The sequence below is a fragment of the Sinocyclocheilus grahami genome, unplaced genomic scaffold (genome assembly GCF_001515645.1).
Source record: "Sinocyclocheilus grahami isolate Dianchi unplaced genomic scaffold, SAMN03320097.WGS_v1.1 scaffold59.1, whole genome shotgun sequence".
Taxonomy (NCBI): Eukaryota; Metazoa; Chordata; class Actinopteri; order Cypriniformes; family Cyprinidae; genus Sinocyclocheilus; species Sinocyclocheilus grahami.
Genome location: NW_015505238.1, coordinates 348,603 through 366,142, shown reverse-complemented (window position 1 = coordinate 366,142; position 17,540 = coordinate 348,603). Strand labels below are relative to the sequence as shown.

Here is a 17,540-nt window from a genome sequence, read left to right as displayed (position 1 = left end):
TGACTTATATAACATTAGCTTTTCTTTCTGTATCTGATTAGTGACTTAGTCCTATTTAAAATAAATAAAATTAGATTTTTTTTTAAGGGGACCAAAATATCTTCTATTTTTTGTCATTGTGACAATTTTGTTTTAATTTAACCTGATTCTTAAAATTGTTATTAAAATTATATATATTTATATTTATGTATATTGAGATTTAGACAATATTATTATATTATATTATATTATATTATTCATTTTTGACAGTTAATTTACTTGAAATTTACTTTTTTTCTCTTTTTTTTTACATTTTTCAAAATTCTAAAACATAATTTCCAGGTTTAAATTAAAAAATATCATATGTCCACATAAACACACACTATGGTTGCCTGACATGTGGTTAGTGTGATGCAGGGAGTGTTTGGGTGTGGACTTGGAGAATTACGGTCAAGTTGTTTTGTAAGAGCACTTCTAGGAAAAGAAAACAGTGGCTGCAAAAAGACTGATTCCTGAAAATTAAACACACGGCCAAATGAAGCCTCGCTTAAAAATATCTTGTGTGCGCACATGTATCATGCATCTTTAAACTGTCAAGTCCTCTGATGTGTGAACGTTTGATGTTCACTCGGGATATCTGCTTCTTTTTCTGTACTTCTCTGAAAGTGAAAGAATACTTTACGCTCTTTCCTTCTCTCTTCATTCATTTAATGATGACAGAAGGAATGATGGTGATGTCTTGAGGTTCAAGGTTCAAGGTTCAAGGTTCAAGGTTCAGTCCACCAGAGGAAAACCCATTTGTCACGGGTAACATACGGTTCAGTGCAAAAAAGCCATGGGGTTATTAGCGAGTCATACTAGCATGTGTCATCAACCCTCCTGATGCTCAGGAATTTTATCTTCTGTTCTAAACACACAGCTGTACTAAAGTCCTCCAAAAGTGTGTTTTAACTTTTAAACGTAATTTTTCACCGACATGGAGTGCAATGTTTTTGTGTGCCTGTTTTGTTTAAAAGAACATTGTTAGGCTCCAGATGGCGGTTATCTTAATGTCTTTTGGCTTTCGAGTCCTTCACAATGCACTCCCTTTTTAGCCCTGTGCTCACTATCTATTCTTCCCCTTTCTCTTACCTCCCTTTCTTATTCTCTATCCTGTTTTCCTTTAACCTGTGTGTAGGAAGAGACAGAACTGTGAGATATCATTCGCATTCAGCCTTGGTCAGTTTACAGTCAGTACAGTAAACATTTGCATTACATTACATATTTATGCCCCTCACAGATACTGTCTCACCGAATAAGACACAAAGCAGTATACTTATAGTATTTTGTTAGTGGCAAATGTAGCATTATTACTCTCTGCTCTCATCAGTCAAGCACAGACAGACAGATCAGAGCTTAATGTTTGTATTTCACAGTCTGCTAACAGTCTGCACAGTCAATGTGTGAAAGTGTGTGTATATATGTTCTTGTTAATAAGCTTTTGAGCTGAAGTGAGGCAGTGAGTGTGTTTTAACAGGGCAGTGGTACTGAAGCTCAGACTGGCTTGTAAACATGATGGTGCTCCGCACCCATATGTCAGAGCACACAAAAAAAGGGCATGAACCAGATACAAGAGCACACACACTGAAAAGTCTTGTAAAAATCCCATAAAATGAATGTGGCTTGCATGCAAAGTGAAATTAATCTATGAAACATGGCCGCTTTTTCCATGACAGTATGTTTAGGGTATACTGTGAGTAATACCACACAAGCTCTTAAAGGTAAAGTGACATTTTCGAACAGTACCAGTTTACTTGAGAGGCTCAACTGGGCCATAAAGTTCTCCACCGTGTCACCGACAGGCCGGCCTGGGACACAGGGGCGTTCAAGAATCGTGTCTTGCCTGTCTCGCACATGTCAGCCAGCCAGAAATGGCGCTCCCGGACCACCATATTGGACATCGCACGACCCAGAGACCGCGCTGTAACCTTCGTCGCTCGTGGCGTGAGGTCCGCCGCGGTGCGGAGTTCTCTGCAAACTTCCGGGTCGTGACCACCCTCGTGCAAGTCCCTCAGTGCCTTGGCCTGGTGCACTTGCAATCATGCCGTAGCGTGTAACATGAGGGTGACTAAAGATGATGACAGAATTTTCATTTTTGGGTGAACTGTTACTTTAATTGTTAATTTTCAATTGCCCTTTTTTATTTAGGTAATCTTTGCAGTCATTGAATACACAATTTAAAATTATTTTTAAAATGATTGATTTTAGTTTTATTAAAATTATTATTTTATTTTATTAAAATTGTTATTTTAATTTAAAATGATTATTTTGTAAACATCCTCATTTAAAATGGTTATTTTGCATATTTAGCATTTTGATTTGATAATTTTTGCAATTCTGCTTGGTGCCTGTGATGCAGAAAGTACACATACCTTTCACCCAAAAATGAAAATTCTGTCATTAATTACTCACTCTCATGTCATTCCAAATCCGTAAGAAATTTCTTCATCTTCAGAACACAAATTAAGATTTTTTTGCTGAAATCCGAGAGCTTTCTAACCCTGACAGCAACACAAATGACACGTTCAAGGCATACAAAGGTAGTAAGAACATTGTTAAAGGGGTCATATGATGCGATTTCAAGTTTTCCTTTCTCTTTGGAGTGTTACAAGCTGTTTGTGAATAGTTAAGATCTCTGAAGTTGCAAAGACTAAAGTATCAAACCCAAAGAGAAATTCTTTGTAAAAGTTAAGACTGGTCCACACCCTCCTAAAACGGCTCGTTTAAACACGCCCCCACATGTCTACGTCATGATGTGGGAAGATTTGCATAACGCCGCCCAAATGTTCACGCAAAGAAAGAAGGCGTAACTTTGATTCTCACTGTAGTATTGTTGCAGCCGCCGCCGCCTTGTTGTGAAGGCGCTGTGTGTTTCGTTGCGAAAGCGAAAATACTTTGTTTGGCCTTCCAAAAGAGGACATGACTAGAAATCAGTGGTTAAGTTGTATTTACAGCACTGTTCCAGAACAGTTCAACCCAAATATTCAGATGTGTGCAGCACATTTTATGCAGGACTGTTTCCTGATCCTGGTAGAGTAGACTACAATGCTGGCTGTTCTGACTCACAGACTGTAAGTACGCTTTCATATTTAAAGAATTTGCCACTGATGATTCAAACGCGAGTTTTGAGCAGTGTAGAGTAGCACTTGTTGTTTGTCATTTCTCTGATCACAAATGCAGACATGGTTTTATGTTTATGCAGCGCGATGCAACGCAACGCGTAAAAAGACAGTATAAGTCATTATAATCCGTAATTATGTCCCCACTAGATGCAACAAATGCCTAGTTTATAATGGGTTTTAATGTTTTTTTTGTCTTGTCGCTCCAGGACACAGCATCACAATATGGTAAGGGGCGTAACATTTCTGTCACATGCTTGAGGTATTCGGTCAACCACAATGCACTGCATAGCTGGCCAATCACAGCACACCTCGCTTTTCAGACCGATGAGCTTTGTAAAAATCGACGCGTTTCAGAAAAGTGGGGCGTAGAGGAGAAACAATACTGTACAGTATGTGGAAAATAATGTTTTTTGAACCTTAAACCGCATAAACACATTTCATTACACCAAATACACCAAATAATGTTCTTTTTAGCAACATCATATGACCCCTAGTCCATGTGACACCAGTGGTTCAACCATAATTTTATGAAGCTATGAGAATACTTTTTGTGTGCAAAGAAAACAAAAGTAACAACTTTATTCAACAAATTATTCTCTTCCGAAGTCAGCCTAAGATGCGTGTTCATGACATCATTTTCATTTTTGGGTGAACTGTCCCTTTAACGTCATATGCCTGTATCTTGTTATGTAATCAAATGTATTCAATTTGATATTTCTGTTCACCTATATCCCTCCGCATAATTCAGTTTGAATCCAGCAAGAATTAAAGAAAACATTGTAAGTGTATCAGAATCATAGAATGAGAAAGCTTATAGCATATATGCACTGAACTTGTTGTATCTCTAGTTTGTAATTGCATTGGGGAAGGGGAACCGCCCCTTTTTATGGCTTTTACATTAATATTATACTTTATGCTTGCGGGTGGAGTCTGTATGGGATATATTAACTGAGCTGGTCAGTCTGATAGACATCTATGCTTACATCAGGCCGAACTGCTGTCAGATGCTCAGCATTGCTTGCCTATTAAAACAGGAAGGATTTGGCACGTGGCTGTTGGTCCCATTCCAGAATCCTTTCACCACTGGGATGATTGTGTTTGCTTATTGCCTTTCTCTAAATGAACAGGCCTTTTTATCATTTTTCCATGACTTAGATATTGACAAATACGTCAAAAAATGCTAATCGTGACATTTGGTAGAATGACGATAAGAGATGTATTAGTTTCAGAGAGTCTGTGATTGTTTTGCACATCACATTTTCATGCATATGCCTTTGATGTTCAGTGCTTGTCTATCAAGGACAGCAGTTGGGTTTTCATATTCCACGGCGTAATGGCAGTTATGTAATAATGTGCACCAGCACAGAATTTCACGGTGGCAGATGACGAATCCCCGAGGACTTCGATCACTCTCCTAGCTCTCAGTTCAATATGTCTGTGCACTTAACAAGACATGACAAAGTGTGCTGAGGATCTAGGTCAGCTTTTTTGAGTTTTCTACTATTCTTCACTCTCTGTGTGCATTAGACATACAATACAATGTTTAATTAGGTGACATTCGGCTGAAAATTCAGCTGCGATTGAGATTTTATCTTGAATTCCTTGTATAGATTCAAACTAAGCTATCTCTGCACCTCCCTGATGTGTTTCATTATAGAGTGCTCTTGAACAGAAGTTCCCAGTATGAGGTTGTGGGCTTGTGCTACATCAAAGTAGATCAGCATGAGCCCTAATATCAACAGCTGGCAGCTGTTCGCACAGGCAGTTCAGAGGTGAGTGGGTTCTACATGATCTTCATATGTTTAATGCAACTCCTCTGCCACACCAGTGGTCCATCCTACCTCATGACATCCAGATGCCCCAGCTGAGGTGGAAACATAAACTAGGCCCCGCCTTTAATCTTTGATCTGATGCCCTGGTCCACCCCCAGCACCTCTTTTGTGGCTGAAGTGATACTGCGATTTTTCTCTAAGCATATACTTATTGCTTTTTGTCAGCACAGGTGGTAGCCAAGGCTTCAGTCATTTTATAGATCTGTTCTGGTTAAGGTGGAGAAAAATGAGTCTTTGCATAGGAGAAGATCTATTTATGAAGTATATGTTTGACAAATACTGGTGTTTTCATACAGCTCAAATCATTTTGATTAACCACTAATTAATTTGTCTGATTAATTAATAATTTTAATATTAATGTGTGGTTTCCAAAATCTGTTTTTTTTATTCTTTATTTAATAAAATTCCCATTATATCCTATTTACACAGCCTTATGTTTGTTTTGTGTCATTTTATCCCTCTATTAATACACATAATTAAAAAAAATGAATGTATATGAATGCATATGACTTGCACAATTGGTGGCTGACTAAATACTTTTTTGCCCCACTGTATATATATATATATATATATACATTACTGTTCAAAGGTTAGGGTTTTGTAAGTTTTGTGTGTGTGTGTGTGTGTGTGTGTGTTAATATTTTCTTTAAAAATATTTTAATTGTTTACCCAGTTTATTTCAGTTTGGTCTCTCAAACAGACTATTGTGTCATAAATCATGGCTTTTCTCATCCCACAAGCTTTTTTCTTTTAACCTGAAGGAAAAATTGACAACATGAGATAAAAATGGGAGCACCATAACAGATGTGGAGCAAACAATGCCTGTTCTTCAGACAGCAGCAGTATGCTGCTTAATTTAGATAAAGGACATTCCAAGTTTCCAGTGATGGACATTCAAGTGGCATTTACCTGCATAGCAAGTTTCATTTATGCTGAATGCTATTTAAAGTGACTAATAGCTGGGTATTTTGTAGACATATGAACTGAAATTATTTAAATCTCTTGGTCAAATAACAATGATTTGCCATGTGGTCTTAAATCCTAATGTGTCAAACAACATTAGTTCTGTCAGCAATAACAGCATTGCCACCTTCAATCATCGCTCAAACTTGTATGCAAATAAACTAGGCCAAAATATCTAAAAAATGTTCCCCTTGGTTTCTCAATTTCCTTTTTAACAGACTTACGTGTCAACAACAATCAGTGTGGAGACAGTCAACCCGTTTCGGTCAAACAAGTCTGAGGAATGGATAACTCCACGACCTGGTATTTGGCTTTGCGGTGGCATGGGTCCAGTCACCACAGGCCATTCTGCAATCCCCAAAATAGTCACTCCAAATTATAGGTTCACTTTGGACCCAAAAAGTGCAGAGCCTGATTTCGGTGGATGTTAAGAATATGTCTACGAACACTGGTGATTATTCCAGCAGATCTGCGTTTGGAAACTTCCTTTTATGCAATTAAGAAACTAGCGAACCCCTGCAATGTTTTCCAACTCAAAACCACAATACCGTCTGTATTTTGGTGTTTTATTCAGTCTGGCAGAATAATAAGATGTCTATGAGAGAGCCACAGCATTGCAAGTTATGTCAGCCCACAAACACCTACTTAATCTTTAAAATATAAAACTGAGATTAGAGTCCATTTGCTTTTGTATTTAGTTTGCATGTAATGCAATTACAGATCGCAAATTTTCAATCTTAAACACAGATGATATAGTCTGGTCAAGCAGTTGAGGTTTTCATGTTTCATATGTATAACGGCGCCCCCTTGATCTATTTACAGATTAACTGGAAGCCAATTAAATAATCTGTCTGACAGTTTCTAGTTGACAGGCTGTAAATGCCAAGTGAACCAGATCAGAGGCGAGCAAACAGTCCAAGGTGAAGCACATTGGCCAAGAGGCACTGAAACCTTGAGTGGTAGACAATCTCTCTGTTCACCACGCCAAGTTGTGTGTGTATGATTGAGCTAAAGGGGCTGGAGCTATGCTAGCTATCACAGCTGATTGATTGTCCTCCAAAGCCTATTACCTTGTGTTCTGTTTCAGGCTGCCAAGCATCTCCCCTTTGCTCCTGTTCACACAAAACATTTCAACACTTCAGCTGATATTAATTAGCAATCACTTAGTCTGTATGTCATATATAATTTAATGTAATACATTGATCATATTCTGCACACATCTAGTATTTAGTTTAATTTATTATGCTAAATATATTTTATTTTATAAAGATGGTATTTCATTTATATTTCTTAAAAATGCTATAATTTCATACTGATATTTGAGAGACTGACCCACATCAGTATTATGTATGTATATGGCTTGAGATACTGTTTTTATTGGACACAACATTGCTTTAACTCTTATAATGGTTTCCAGGTGCACTAATATTCATTCATTATTAGACTTCTTGTGGTTGATTTATTCAATCCATGTAGTTATTTATTTGAATTTCCACATATCCTCAAAGGAAAAGTTTTTTTTTTGTACCTCTGTTTCACAAAAAGGACACCGGTACACCGGATGCTACCTCTTTTTGTACAAGATGACTTTCCTTAATGCTGTTTATCTGAACTTTAGTGGAAGGGAGGCAGACTTAAACAATGGCTGGATTTACAGGAAACAGATAAGCAGTGACTATAGGTAATTTAAAGGCGGTTGGAATTATCACAAACATTGAAGCAGTTGAAGGTCCATGACCTTGAGAGTAACTTCAGCAGATGTGTAAGTGCAGGGTGACAGGGTCACAAAACAAACTTAATGATTTCACTGGAAACACAAGTAAACCACAGCTCAGATCAACTCTGGTGATTTCAAAATGAGAAGTAAAAAGCATGCATTGAGACCAACAGCTCACTCCCATTCCAAAAATCTTGTGTGGATTCTGTTATATGTAACATCTGTGTCAATATTATTAGATCCGTCAGCCTTTTGCGCTTTTAAATTGCTCAAAGCAAACGGGTTTCCATCTGTGAATGGCCAGCCACTCAGGTATGGGGGAGTGTGTTTTTGTGTGAGTGTGTGTGTGTGTGTGTGTGTGTGTCTATGTGCTACTGAACATGAAGCATCCAAGGAAATATTTTAGCCCACACTTTCCTGGAATTTGACTTGAATCACTGAATGGTTGTGATCAAACAACTAGAAATGCCTTGATTTCAAGGATTAAAGCAATAAATGTACTAATAATTGATCATAATATCTATCCAGTATGTTATCAATGAAGAACCACCATGAGGTTTTGTGCAAATTTAGAGTAAAACAGAGTAGTACTGTACACTACAGTATACTGTAATGCGATTTACTTTTTAATGCTCAAAACAAATTACAGTAATTTGCCAACTTCCACATGGTAAGATTTTCATTTATCCCATGGGACACTGTAAAGCAATGGCACTGACTTTATTTGATACAGCCCTTTCTCTCTGATACTCACCAATCTGACCTTTCTGATGGGCCTCTTGTTCACATGGTCATTAATTGGTTCCTCTCCTTGGCAGGCCATCCTGTATGCTACTGCTTACAAACACTTTGTAAATATATATGGTAAACAACGTACTGACTTTAATATGAACTCTCTATTCTTGGCAATACTATTTCAGATGTCTTCCCTGATAGCACACGTACATTACGAAGACGTCTATGGTGTCTGCATTTACATCTGCAAGACATCTATAGGAAGTTTCCTATCAGATGTCAAATAGACGTTTAGATGCTTATGAATAAGAATGTATGGAGAACTGATATCTTAAAGACATTTATAGTTTGTACACAGCAGATGCTTTCCAGATGAAACGATCTTTAACAGACATCTTGCAGCCGTACGTGTGCTATCTGTTTTTTTTCCTGACATAAAACTAATAGACATTTTGTACCAAATTGATTAACTATTAAAATCAGATGGATTAAATGCTAGTCAAATGTAAAATTAAAGTGAATAAGAATAGGTGCAAATTAAATGTTTTAACTCCATTATTGATTACTTTTCATTTAAGGTAACTGAAGTAAAAAGTTACAAACACAACTGAAAATGCAGATTTTTAAACATGTTTTATTTAAAAATTCTATATCTTCTTGCAAAGAGTGCCAAAATGAATAAAAATGTAATATAGTCTATCTCCTACTAAAAACTTCCTAAACTGGTCTCCAACTCCAAGGCTGGTTTTAGTATGCCGCCCAGCTTGAAGAGTAACACCCTTTATCTGGTTGAAGCATATTTTATTCTGGATTTAAAAAAGTGATCTAGTAAATGTAGATGTTTGTTTACGCTTTTTCAACGTTATTCAACCGTTTTATCAAAGATCATATGTTCAGCCCAGCATGAATAAGCCAGTATGGGTTTGTGTAATAGTGGAATGGGATGGGGTGGGTGGGGTATATTACAGTCTCGTCAGTAAAAGTTTACCCACACGCTGGGAGGAACCATTCCCCTCGCCAGCCGACCCCACACAAGACACATTTGAGCTGAATTCTCCCTCTCCTCTGCACAACCTTCCTCTCAGATATGCTCAGCACAGAGCGGATTCAACAACACGCTACATCACGAACTAAACACGGACCTCGAAAAGAGCACATCTCAGGTACGTGGACGTTACATTTGACCGAAATATATGAACATGTGAGAAAATAGGCTCGTTGACGAGGCTGTCTTGTGGACCCTGCAGAATTAAAGGCGATTTCAGCTGCTGACGTTAGCAACACTGACCCGTTCAATAAACGCAGGGGATGAAGCATCTCATAAGGGATGAACTTGCGAGATAACGGGCTCCTGCTTCTATCGTCCCGTAGGCTAATGTCCCTGCATCTATCACAGTATAAATGACCGCGGATACCGCTGGAATGATATTGAGGACTGAGACGAATTGCATTGATGATTATCAGCTAATTTGTTGCTTTCCGCTGTGGAAAAAAATACTTCAGAAGGCAGACGGCTTGCTGCTTGTCTGTGAATTGTGTGCTTAGGGGTCGGGCGCAGTGCGCAAGATGTGTGTTACATTAGCGAGGGAAAGGGTGAAATGAGCAGATTGTAGTGCAGAGGAGGAATAAGCTTCACATAGCATGCCATTATAACTTTGATGTCAAGTTATGTGCACATGGATTCACTGTATCCTATTACAAAAGTGCTCAAATCCACAGCTAATAACAACTGTTTCTATTTTTTATTGCTTCAAACATTCATGTTTCACTATACAAGCACACCATTTATTTAGTGTGGCTTGTGTAATCCAAAAATCAAATGTGGGGTTATGGGGTGTTTTCTAACCTCCTATATCTAGTACATATTTTACATATTAACAGGTTTTAACTGTTTTCAAACTTTTTAATAACCATAAAAGTTAGACTTGATGCGCCAGAGAAACAAACACGAGCCAACTTTAGAATTTGTGTCTCTGAACTTCCGTTTTTGCATGTTTTTTGGAAATTCTGTACAGAAGATGTTTACTAGCGCCCCCTGCAGTATAACAATGAAAACACGGATTCTAGGAGCACAATTATAGCTAAAATATATTTCGACTTTTTCCAAGTCAAGTATACTTAAATATCATTTTAAGTATATTTCTGAGAAGTACATAAAGCCCATTTCTGAGAAGTACATAAAAAGTAGACTAAAAGTATACTTTCCTATTTTTAGTTTAAAAGAAGTATACTAATAGCACACTTGAATAAACTTCTTTTTCGTAAGGGTAGCTTTGTTTATTTCTACAGCAAAATGGAGAAGTTGATTTATTTATTGTAGAATTATAACGAAAGCTATCATAAGCATTGTAATGTTTGAAGTGGATGTCATAAATGTCAGTAGATGGGAAGGTCTTAAAACGAAAAGTTCATTCATAAATTCATAAAATCGTACCTTCATGCTGTGGAAATGCAAACCGGACGACAGAAGACAACGAACGCAGTGCTTAAAAGGGGCGTGGCTACATTATTGGCGGTACAAATAGACATTTGCCAATGCAAATTGCATTTGTCAGGAGGTAGCATAGCAACTAGCGAACGTTATTTGTTAGGAACATCAAAAATACAAGTATTGTCATTATTTGAAACTTTATTATAGGCTATAGCACACAGCCTAGATGTTACAAAAAAGTTTAAAAATAAAAAGTTGCCGAGTTGACGGGGGGGCAATAAGACAACTTGTGTGGCAAGATGAAGTTGACATTCCTGAAGACAATGCACTTATGGCCTAAATGTGAATGGAGATCAGGCAGCTTCTATTGGTTGTGTCAGCAGTTGTTGTTAAACTGTTCAGACAAACAGCCTCCTGTTGTGTTGACACCGGTTGAATAGTGACATCAAAGAGCATGTGCCTCTCGTGCAGAGGAAGCGACCTGTGTGAGTTCGCGGGATGCAAAGAGTGAGGCGCGAGGTCAACAACTCTGCGCCGGATGGTAACTCCACTCAATTGGGAAGCTACTGTTCAAAAGTAGAGCTACTTTTGACCTTGACTTGTGTAGATGCTAGAAGAGTCTGGGTTAGAATGAGCTGTTATTTGTGTGAAGCGTTGTTTTGTGATCGGAATGGAATTGGTACAATGTATAACAGGCCTTTTTATTGCCAAGGTCCTCTTTAGAGGCTGTTGGAAAGGAACTATTGAAGCAGGTCTGTCCTGATGTGGTTTACATATTTTTGTTTTCAAAAGCAAGAATGTTGTGGTTATTTAAAGCTGTGGACGTTGGAAGCTGTTGCAAAAGGTGAAGAAACAAGATTTTTGTTTTCAAAAGCAAGAATGTTGTGGTTATTTAAAGCTGTGGACATTGGAAGCTGTTGTTAAAGGTGAAGAAACAAAACAAATGGTCACTCACATTAAAAAATGTGAATAGGTCAAGTTGAGGCCAGAAATGTTCAAACAGTGGTGTAATTTAGGTGAAAGATTGGCGGTAGACTAAAATACATAACTAGAAACTAGAAAGATAACTATAATGATAATATAACCACACCAGTGCATGTTATTGTTTGGTGGATTCTGATTGGCTGTCAATGCTTTTTTATCATCAAATATCTTTCTAAAAGTGATTCCATTATCATTTCACTGTGTTATTATTATTATAGCTGTGATGTGGATGTCGGATAATTACAACAATTAAAATAGTAATAGTTATCGTTATAGTTATTGTCCTTGGTGTGAACGTGCCTTTAGCCTACATTTCATGTATATCAACATTCTACCACTCTCTAGTTATTGTTTCGTCTATTGAAAAATGCATACCGGATGACCACTAAAGATATTTTTTCTTTATCTTTATCTTCACCAAGTAGCACGGAACTAGGAACATGTACATTCAAAGCTGTCTACTTAAGTATTCCTTAAGTTTAAAGAAACAAGAGGGCAACGGAAGGACAAAAGAGGAAGAGAGCTGAATCATAGAGCATCACTTATCTAGTGGTACGTGGAGAAAGACTGGAGTCTGTTTCCTGGAAATGTGGAAATGTGCTGATACCGCTGGTGCACAGATGCAGTTGGTCACAAAAGGGAATTTTGAATGAATTAAGTGGTGAGGGCTGTTCATTACAGAGCAGACTGATGACATTATTCTTTCCTAGCCTAAAAAACCTGCCCGGTTAGTCATTCAGATGTATTAGATAGTAATTTCAGTGGAACGTTTGGCCCTTTGCAGTGGTGTGGTGTTTTAATTTTAAAGTGTAGTTTCATTTGTGAACATCCATAGAGTGTACAAGTCCTCCATAATAGAGATTCATGAATAGAGGTGTCTCATTCAGAAAACAGAATATTTTCACAATCTCCTTTGTATTAGCATAGTGCAAATCATTGCATAGGTTCATCTGCAGATCGTGAATGATTTCATATTTATTTCGTAGTAAATATTTGGCCATTGCTCATTCAGAGAATAGATAACATCAATATACGTTTTTTTTTCAATTCTTGCCTACAGGGTATTGGAAACAAAACACAGAAAAAGAACTCCTGACACATTTATTATTATTATTATTATTATTATTGTTATTATTATTGGAATGCTTGACCACATATAGAAATAATTTTTTTTAGAAACTTCACCTTACACTCTAAAAAATGCTGGGTTAAATACAACCCAGTGCTGGGTAAAATAGGGACAAACCCAGCAATTGGGTTGTTTTGACCCAGTGGTTGGGTTACTACCCAGAAGGTTGGGTTAAACATTTAACCCAACCGCTGGGTCAAAACAGCCCAATTGCTGGGTTTGTCCCTATTTTACCCAGCACTGGGTTGTATTTGTTGTATTATAATTGCAGGACAATTAATCAAAAACTAAGTTCTATATATTACTAAACTACATGAATCAATTACAGTAGTATGAGTTTATACTGTACATATTGGTTAACACTTGGCTGCAATAATATGTAAAAGAAGAGCGTTCCCCCACAAATTCCTTATATATTGCATAGTAATGAAAGATGGTGGGCCAACTATTTAATTGCTTTAAGATCAGAAGCTTTTTGGTTGTGATAAACATTTAACAAGCAAAGTGCAACCATCTGCAGATGAAACAGTGCAATGAAATAGCAGCCAAATGGTAATTAAAAGACATGCAGGGTAAAGGATTGGTATATAACCCTTGCGTATGATGAACTCATACATTAGAGGCCTTAAACTCATATGGAAAACAGATGGACTGCTGAACTTTCCTATATGCTCCTGTATGGATTATTCTGGTCAAATGCATTAGCCAGAGATGATTAAGCTCAGGGGAGGAATAGAAACCGATAAGGATCACTGGTCACCTTTTTTTCCCCCCTTGATTATAACTGCAACCTTCAAGGTTTGAAGGGCATGAACACTGCATATTATGTGTTGTTACTTTGTTTATTTGTAAATACTAAATTGTAGGTTATTATTTTACCACCTGTAGTCACAAAGTTTTCCTGTCTGTGCTCTTAACACAGTGCTGTTTGTTGAATCGTCTCTAAGCTTCTTCCCCTTCATTTCAGATCATATTCTTTGGCAGGATAAGAGCGTAATTAGCAGAATGCTTATGTATGCCAGTCCTTTGATCAGAGTGTTTTTAACTGATAAACCTTGTCACTGTCATCTCTCTGTCAAGTCAAGTCTCCTTTACTCTAATTATGTACAGCCATGCGGGTTAGTTCATTTGGAACCCTGTTGTGAGTAAGTCTTATACTTATTGTCAGTGTGTTAAGAAAATATTTTTGTAAGTTGTTTTCTGTGTTTGATTATTGCTTTTTTTTTAAGCATGCATTTGTAGACGTCCTTGGTCATATCATTTAACCTGCTATATGGCCTAACACAACCATTTTTTCCTCACGGATAAATTGTTATAATACATTTTTGTTGGATCATCTTCCTCAAGGCCTTTGTGTTTCCTGTCATAAACCAAAAAGATTGGGGTACAAATCATGAATGTCTCAAATGACATTGAAAAATATCACCCATTAGTGACAGTCACAGGCATATATTTTAATAGACAGATACATTTTGATTTGTTTTATAGGTCATTCAAGTCCTGACCATTCTGTTCAGTTTAAATTGCCACATTACTAGCACAAGACACAGAGAAGCAGTTGACCTTGAAAGTGCATTCACGCATTGATACAAAGATCCCATTTTGAGCTAACACATTTCAGGATTAGGAGAAGAAAAATGGCAGCTTATGCTTTTAAATGTTTAGTTAGGTTTAAATGACGAGCAAATAAACTTACCCAGCATGGCCCAATAATCTAATTTCTTCAGGAAACTGTTTTAAATCTGATCAAAGAAATTTTATTAAGATGGCATGTGGATTTAGATTTTACACAGTCTGTTGTAAATAAACTCTGTACTCTTTTTGTAAATTATGAAATTGTGAAACACATGGAGAACTGTGAACTGTACTGTAGGTTTGGCACTGTGGTTAGTCCCAGCCTGGAAAAGAATTACTTCCTGCTTTGATGATCCTCTGGTCCTCCTGCCAATTGAATTACCAGACTTTGAAAGCATTTCTTTAGTGTCGCCGGTGACACCATATTTGTAGTCTATTGTTTGAAAACTTGCTTATCAAAGAAAGCAAAATGGCCATCTTCATGGCCACAGCAGAGCTCAAACAAAACAAGAGCTGGTTAATGTGTTTTTCCTCAAAAGATGCAGCTTAGGTCTATCACGAGTAGAAATAGAGGCATGAATAATTTGACGGCAGCTATGACCATCACACCCTTCAGAAAACATCTGAAAGCACTGACATCATCTGTGAACACTAAATTAACTTTAAATACGTCTTTCTTCAGTTCCTCTATTATTCATAGACAGTACATCTGCATTACCTTCTGTACTGCTCTTAAAACGTACTCTTAAAATCAGTATTGTGGTGCTAATAATATTGTTGACTGCTGTATGATAAACTGCTTGTTTTTTCTTCTATATTGTTACATTACCAGTTAAAAGTTTGAGGACTGTAATGCTTTTTTACTGTTTATATGCTTATCAAGGCTGCATTTATTTGGCCAAAATACAATAAAAGCAGTAATATATTTTATAACAATGTAAAAGTCTTTACTGCCATTTAGTATCAATTGAATATATTCTTGTTGCTGAGTGAAAGTATTAGTTCCTTTATAAAGAAATTGTATTGACCCCAAACTTTTGAATGGTAGTGTGCTGTACGTGTACTCTTCTATTAAATACTATATATTTATTAATTGTAAATGTAAAGGACCAGCACATTTTTATACAGTATTACCGTTGACCCAAACTTAAGCCTAACTTAGACTAAATATATTTCCACTCTAAAAATATGTCCACTCTAGAGGAAACCCACTTCAGAGATATGTTTCCTTTTCATACTGTACGTAGCCTGTAAGATTATATAATCTTATATACTGGTTTGCTTATATATTGGTTTGTAGCAGAGAATGGAGACTACTGAAACTTATCCCACAACCTACAAGAGGCCCTAAGAAGGATAAATGAATGGGCCAACCTGAGATGGGGACAAACCATGTAGATGTTTGCCAGGCTACTTGTTTAGAACCAAAGTAAAATTCTGAAGGCCTATTCTGAAGGCCTATGAGTTATGACTGGCAGAGTGATGATATCTAGACTCCAAAAGCTTTTCCCTCTGTTTTGGCTCTGTCCTCTTAGTATCAGTGTCTGGTTGACAGGCTTATTCAATCCCTATGCCCCATCCCTTGAAATGTGCACATCCTCAGGAAGCAGAGGTCAACAGTGGTGATGTCACATTGTTTACGATGAAGAGCCTGTTGTACAAGTGTGAACATGTGCCTGTTAAGGGACGGCGAGTTCCATGTGGATGGATTGAACAATGAAGGGGTGAGGCTCTGAAAGAACTTTTTATAGGACAGGGTGGACATTGTATTGTTTGTTATAAAGCTTGTTTTTTGGTTAACCATGGACACTCAGAATCCCTGTTTCCATTCGACTCCGTGAAAGAGATGATGCCGTGTCATGGTACAGTGGCTGTGCTTTCAGGCTTAATATTGCTTCGGCCATTACGTGCATGTTTATGGCAGTTATTAGACAATCTGTGAGGAGACATTAGTCTGATGAGGTCATTCATCATGAGCTTTGTCACAGTTGTTCTGTCAACGTGAAATCAAAACGGACCTTATTTACTCTCTAATGCATGTTCCTGGTCTTATAATGCACGATTCATTGGCTCACGTTATTTGAAAGAAAACTAAATGTTGTCTTTGTAATACTTCATCAAAATGTTATGACTCGCTCCACCTATGAAATGGCATTCCTCCGGCTCTTCACTTTTCTTCAGTTCACTGTCGGGTCAATTCCAAGTTAAGGGACTTTAGGTTTGGTGTAAATCTTAATCACACTTTTGCACAATAGCCTTTGAGTGAAAAAAAAAGCTGTGTCTTTTCATTAGGCTCTTTTGGTCTTTTTTTCTGTCACAAACACATACCACAAATCTGACTAAGTCTAAGAATAAAGAGTTGACACCAAACTGTCATGGCGGCAGCTCTGGGCTTTTTTTGGTTAACCATGGACACTCAGAATCCCTGTTTCCATTCGACTCCGTGAAAGAGATGATGCCGTGTCATGGTACAGTGGCTGTGCTTTCAGGCTTAATATTGCTTCGGCCATTACGTGCATGTTTATGGCAGTTATTAGACAATCTGTGAGGAGACATTAGTCTGATGAGGTCATTCATCATGAGCTTTGTCACAGTTGTTCTGTCAACGTGAAATCAAAACGGACCTTATTTACTCTCTAATGCATGTTCCTGGTCTTATTATGCACGATTCATTGGCTCACGTTATTTGAAAGAAAACTAAATGTTGTCTTTGTAATACTTCATCAAAATGTTATGACTCGCTCCACCTATGAAATGGCATTCCTCCGGCTCTTCACTTTTCTTCACTTCACTGTCGGGTCAATTCCAAGTTAAGGGACTTTAGGTTTGGTGTAAATCTTAATTACACTTTTGCACAATAGCCTTTGAGTGAAAAAAAATGCTGTGTCTTTTCATTAGGCTCTTTTGGTCTTTTTTTCTGTCACAAACACATACCACAAATCTGACTAAGTCTAAGAATAAAGAGTTGACACCAAACTGTCATGGCGGCAGCTCTGGGCTCCGCAGGCCTGCGGGCGGGGGGGGGGGCGCGGGG

The 17,540-nt window shown here is 37.5% G+C and overlaps 1 protein-coding gene across 4 annotated transcripts in view; it reads left to right on the top strand.

Moving 5' to 3' along the window:
* The window catches only part of LOC107584373 (junctional protein associated with coronary artery disease-like), a 45,481-nt gene that overhangs the window by 14,638 nt on the left and 13,303 nt on the right, over positions 1-17,540 (top strand). The window contains exon 1 of one of the 4 annotated variants that reach the window (XM_016270955.1): positions 9,404-9,550. The exons of 2 other annotated variants lie outside the window; for them this stretch is intronic. The gene's annotated coding sequence lies outside the window, so the exon portion shown is untranslated. Of the gene's footprint in view, positions 1-9,403; positions 9,551-11,288; positions 11,360-17,540 lie in introns of those variants that run through there. One more of the 4 variants, XM_016270957.1, reaches the window with a different exon arrangement.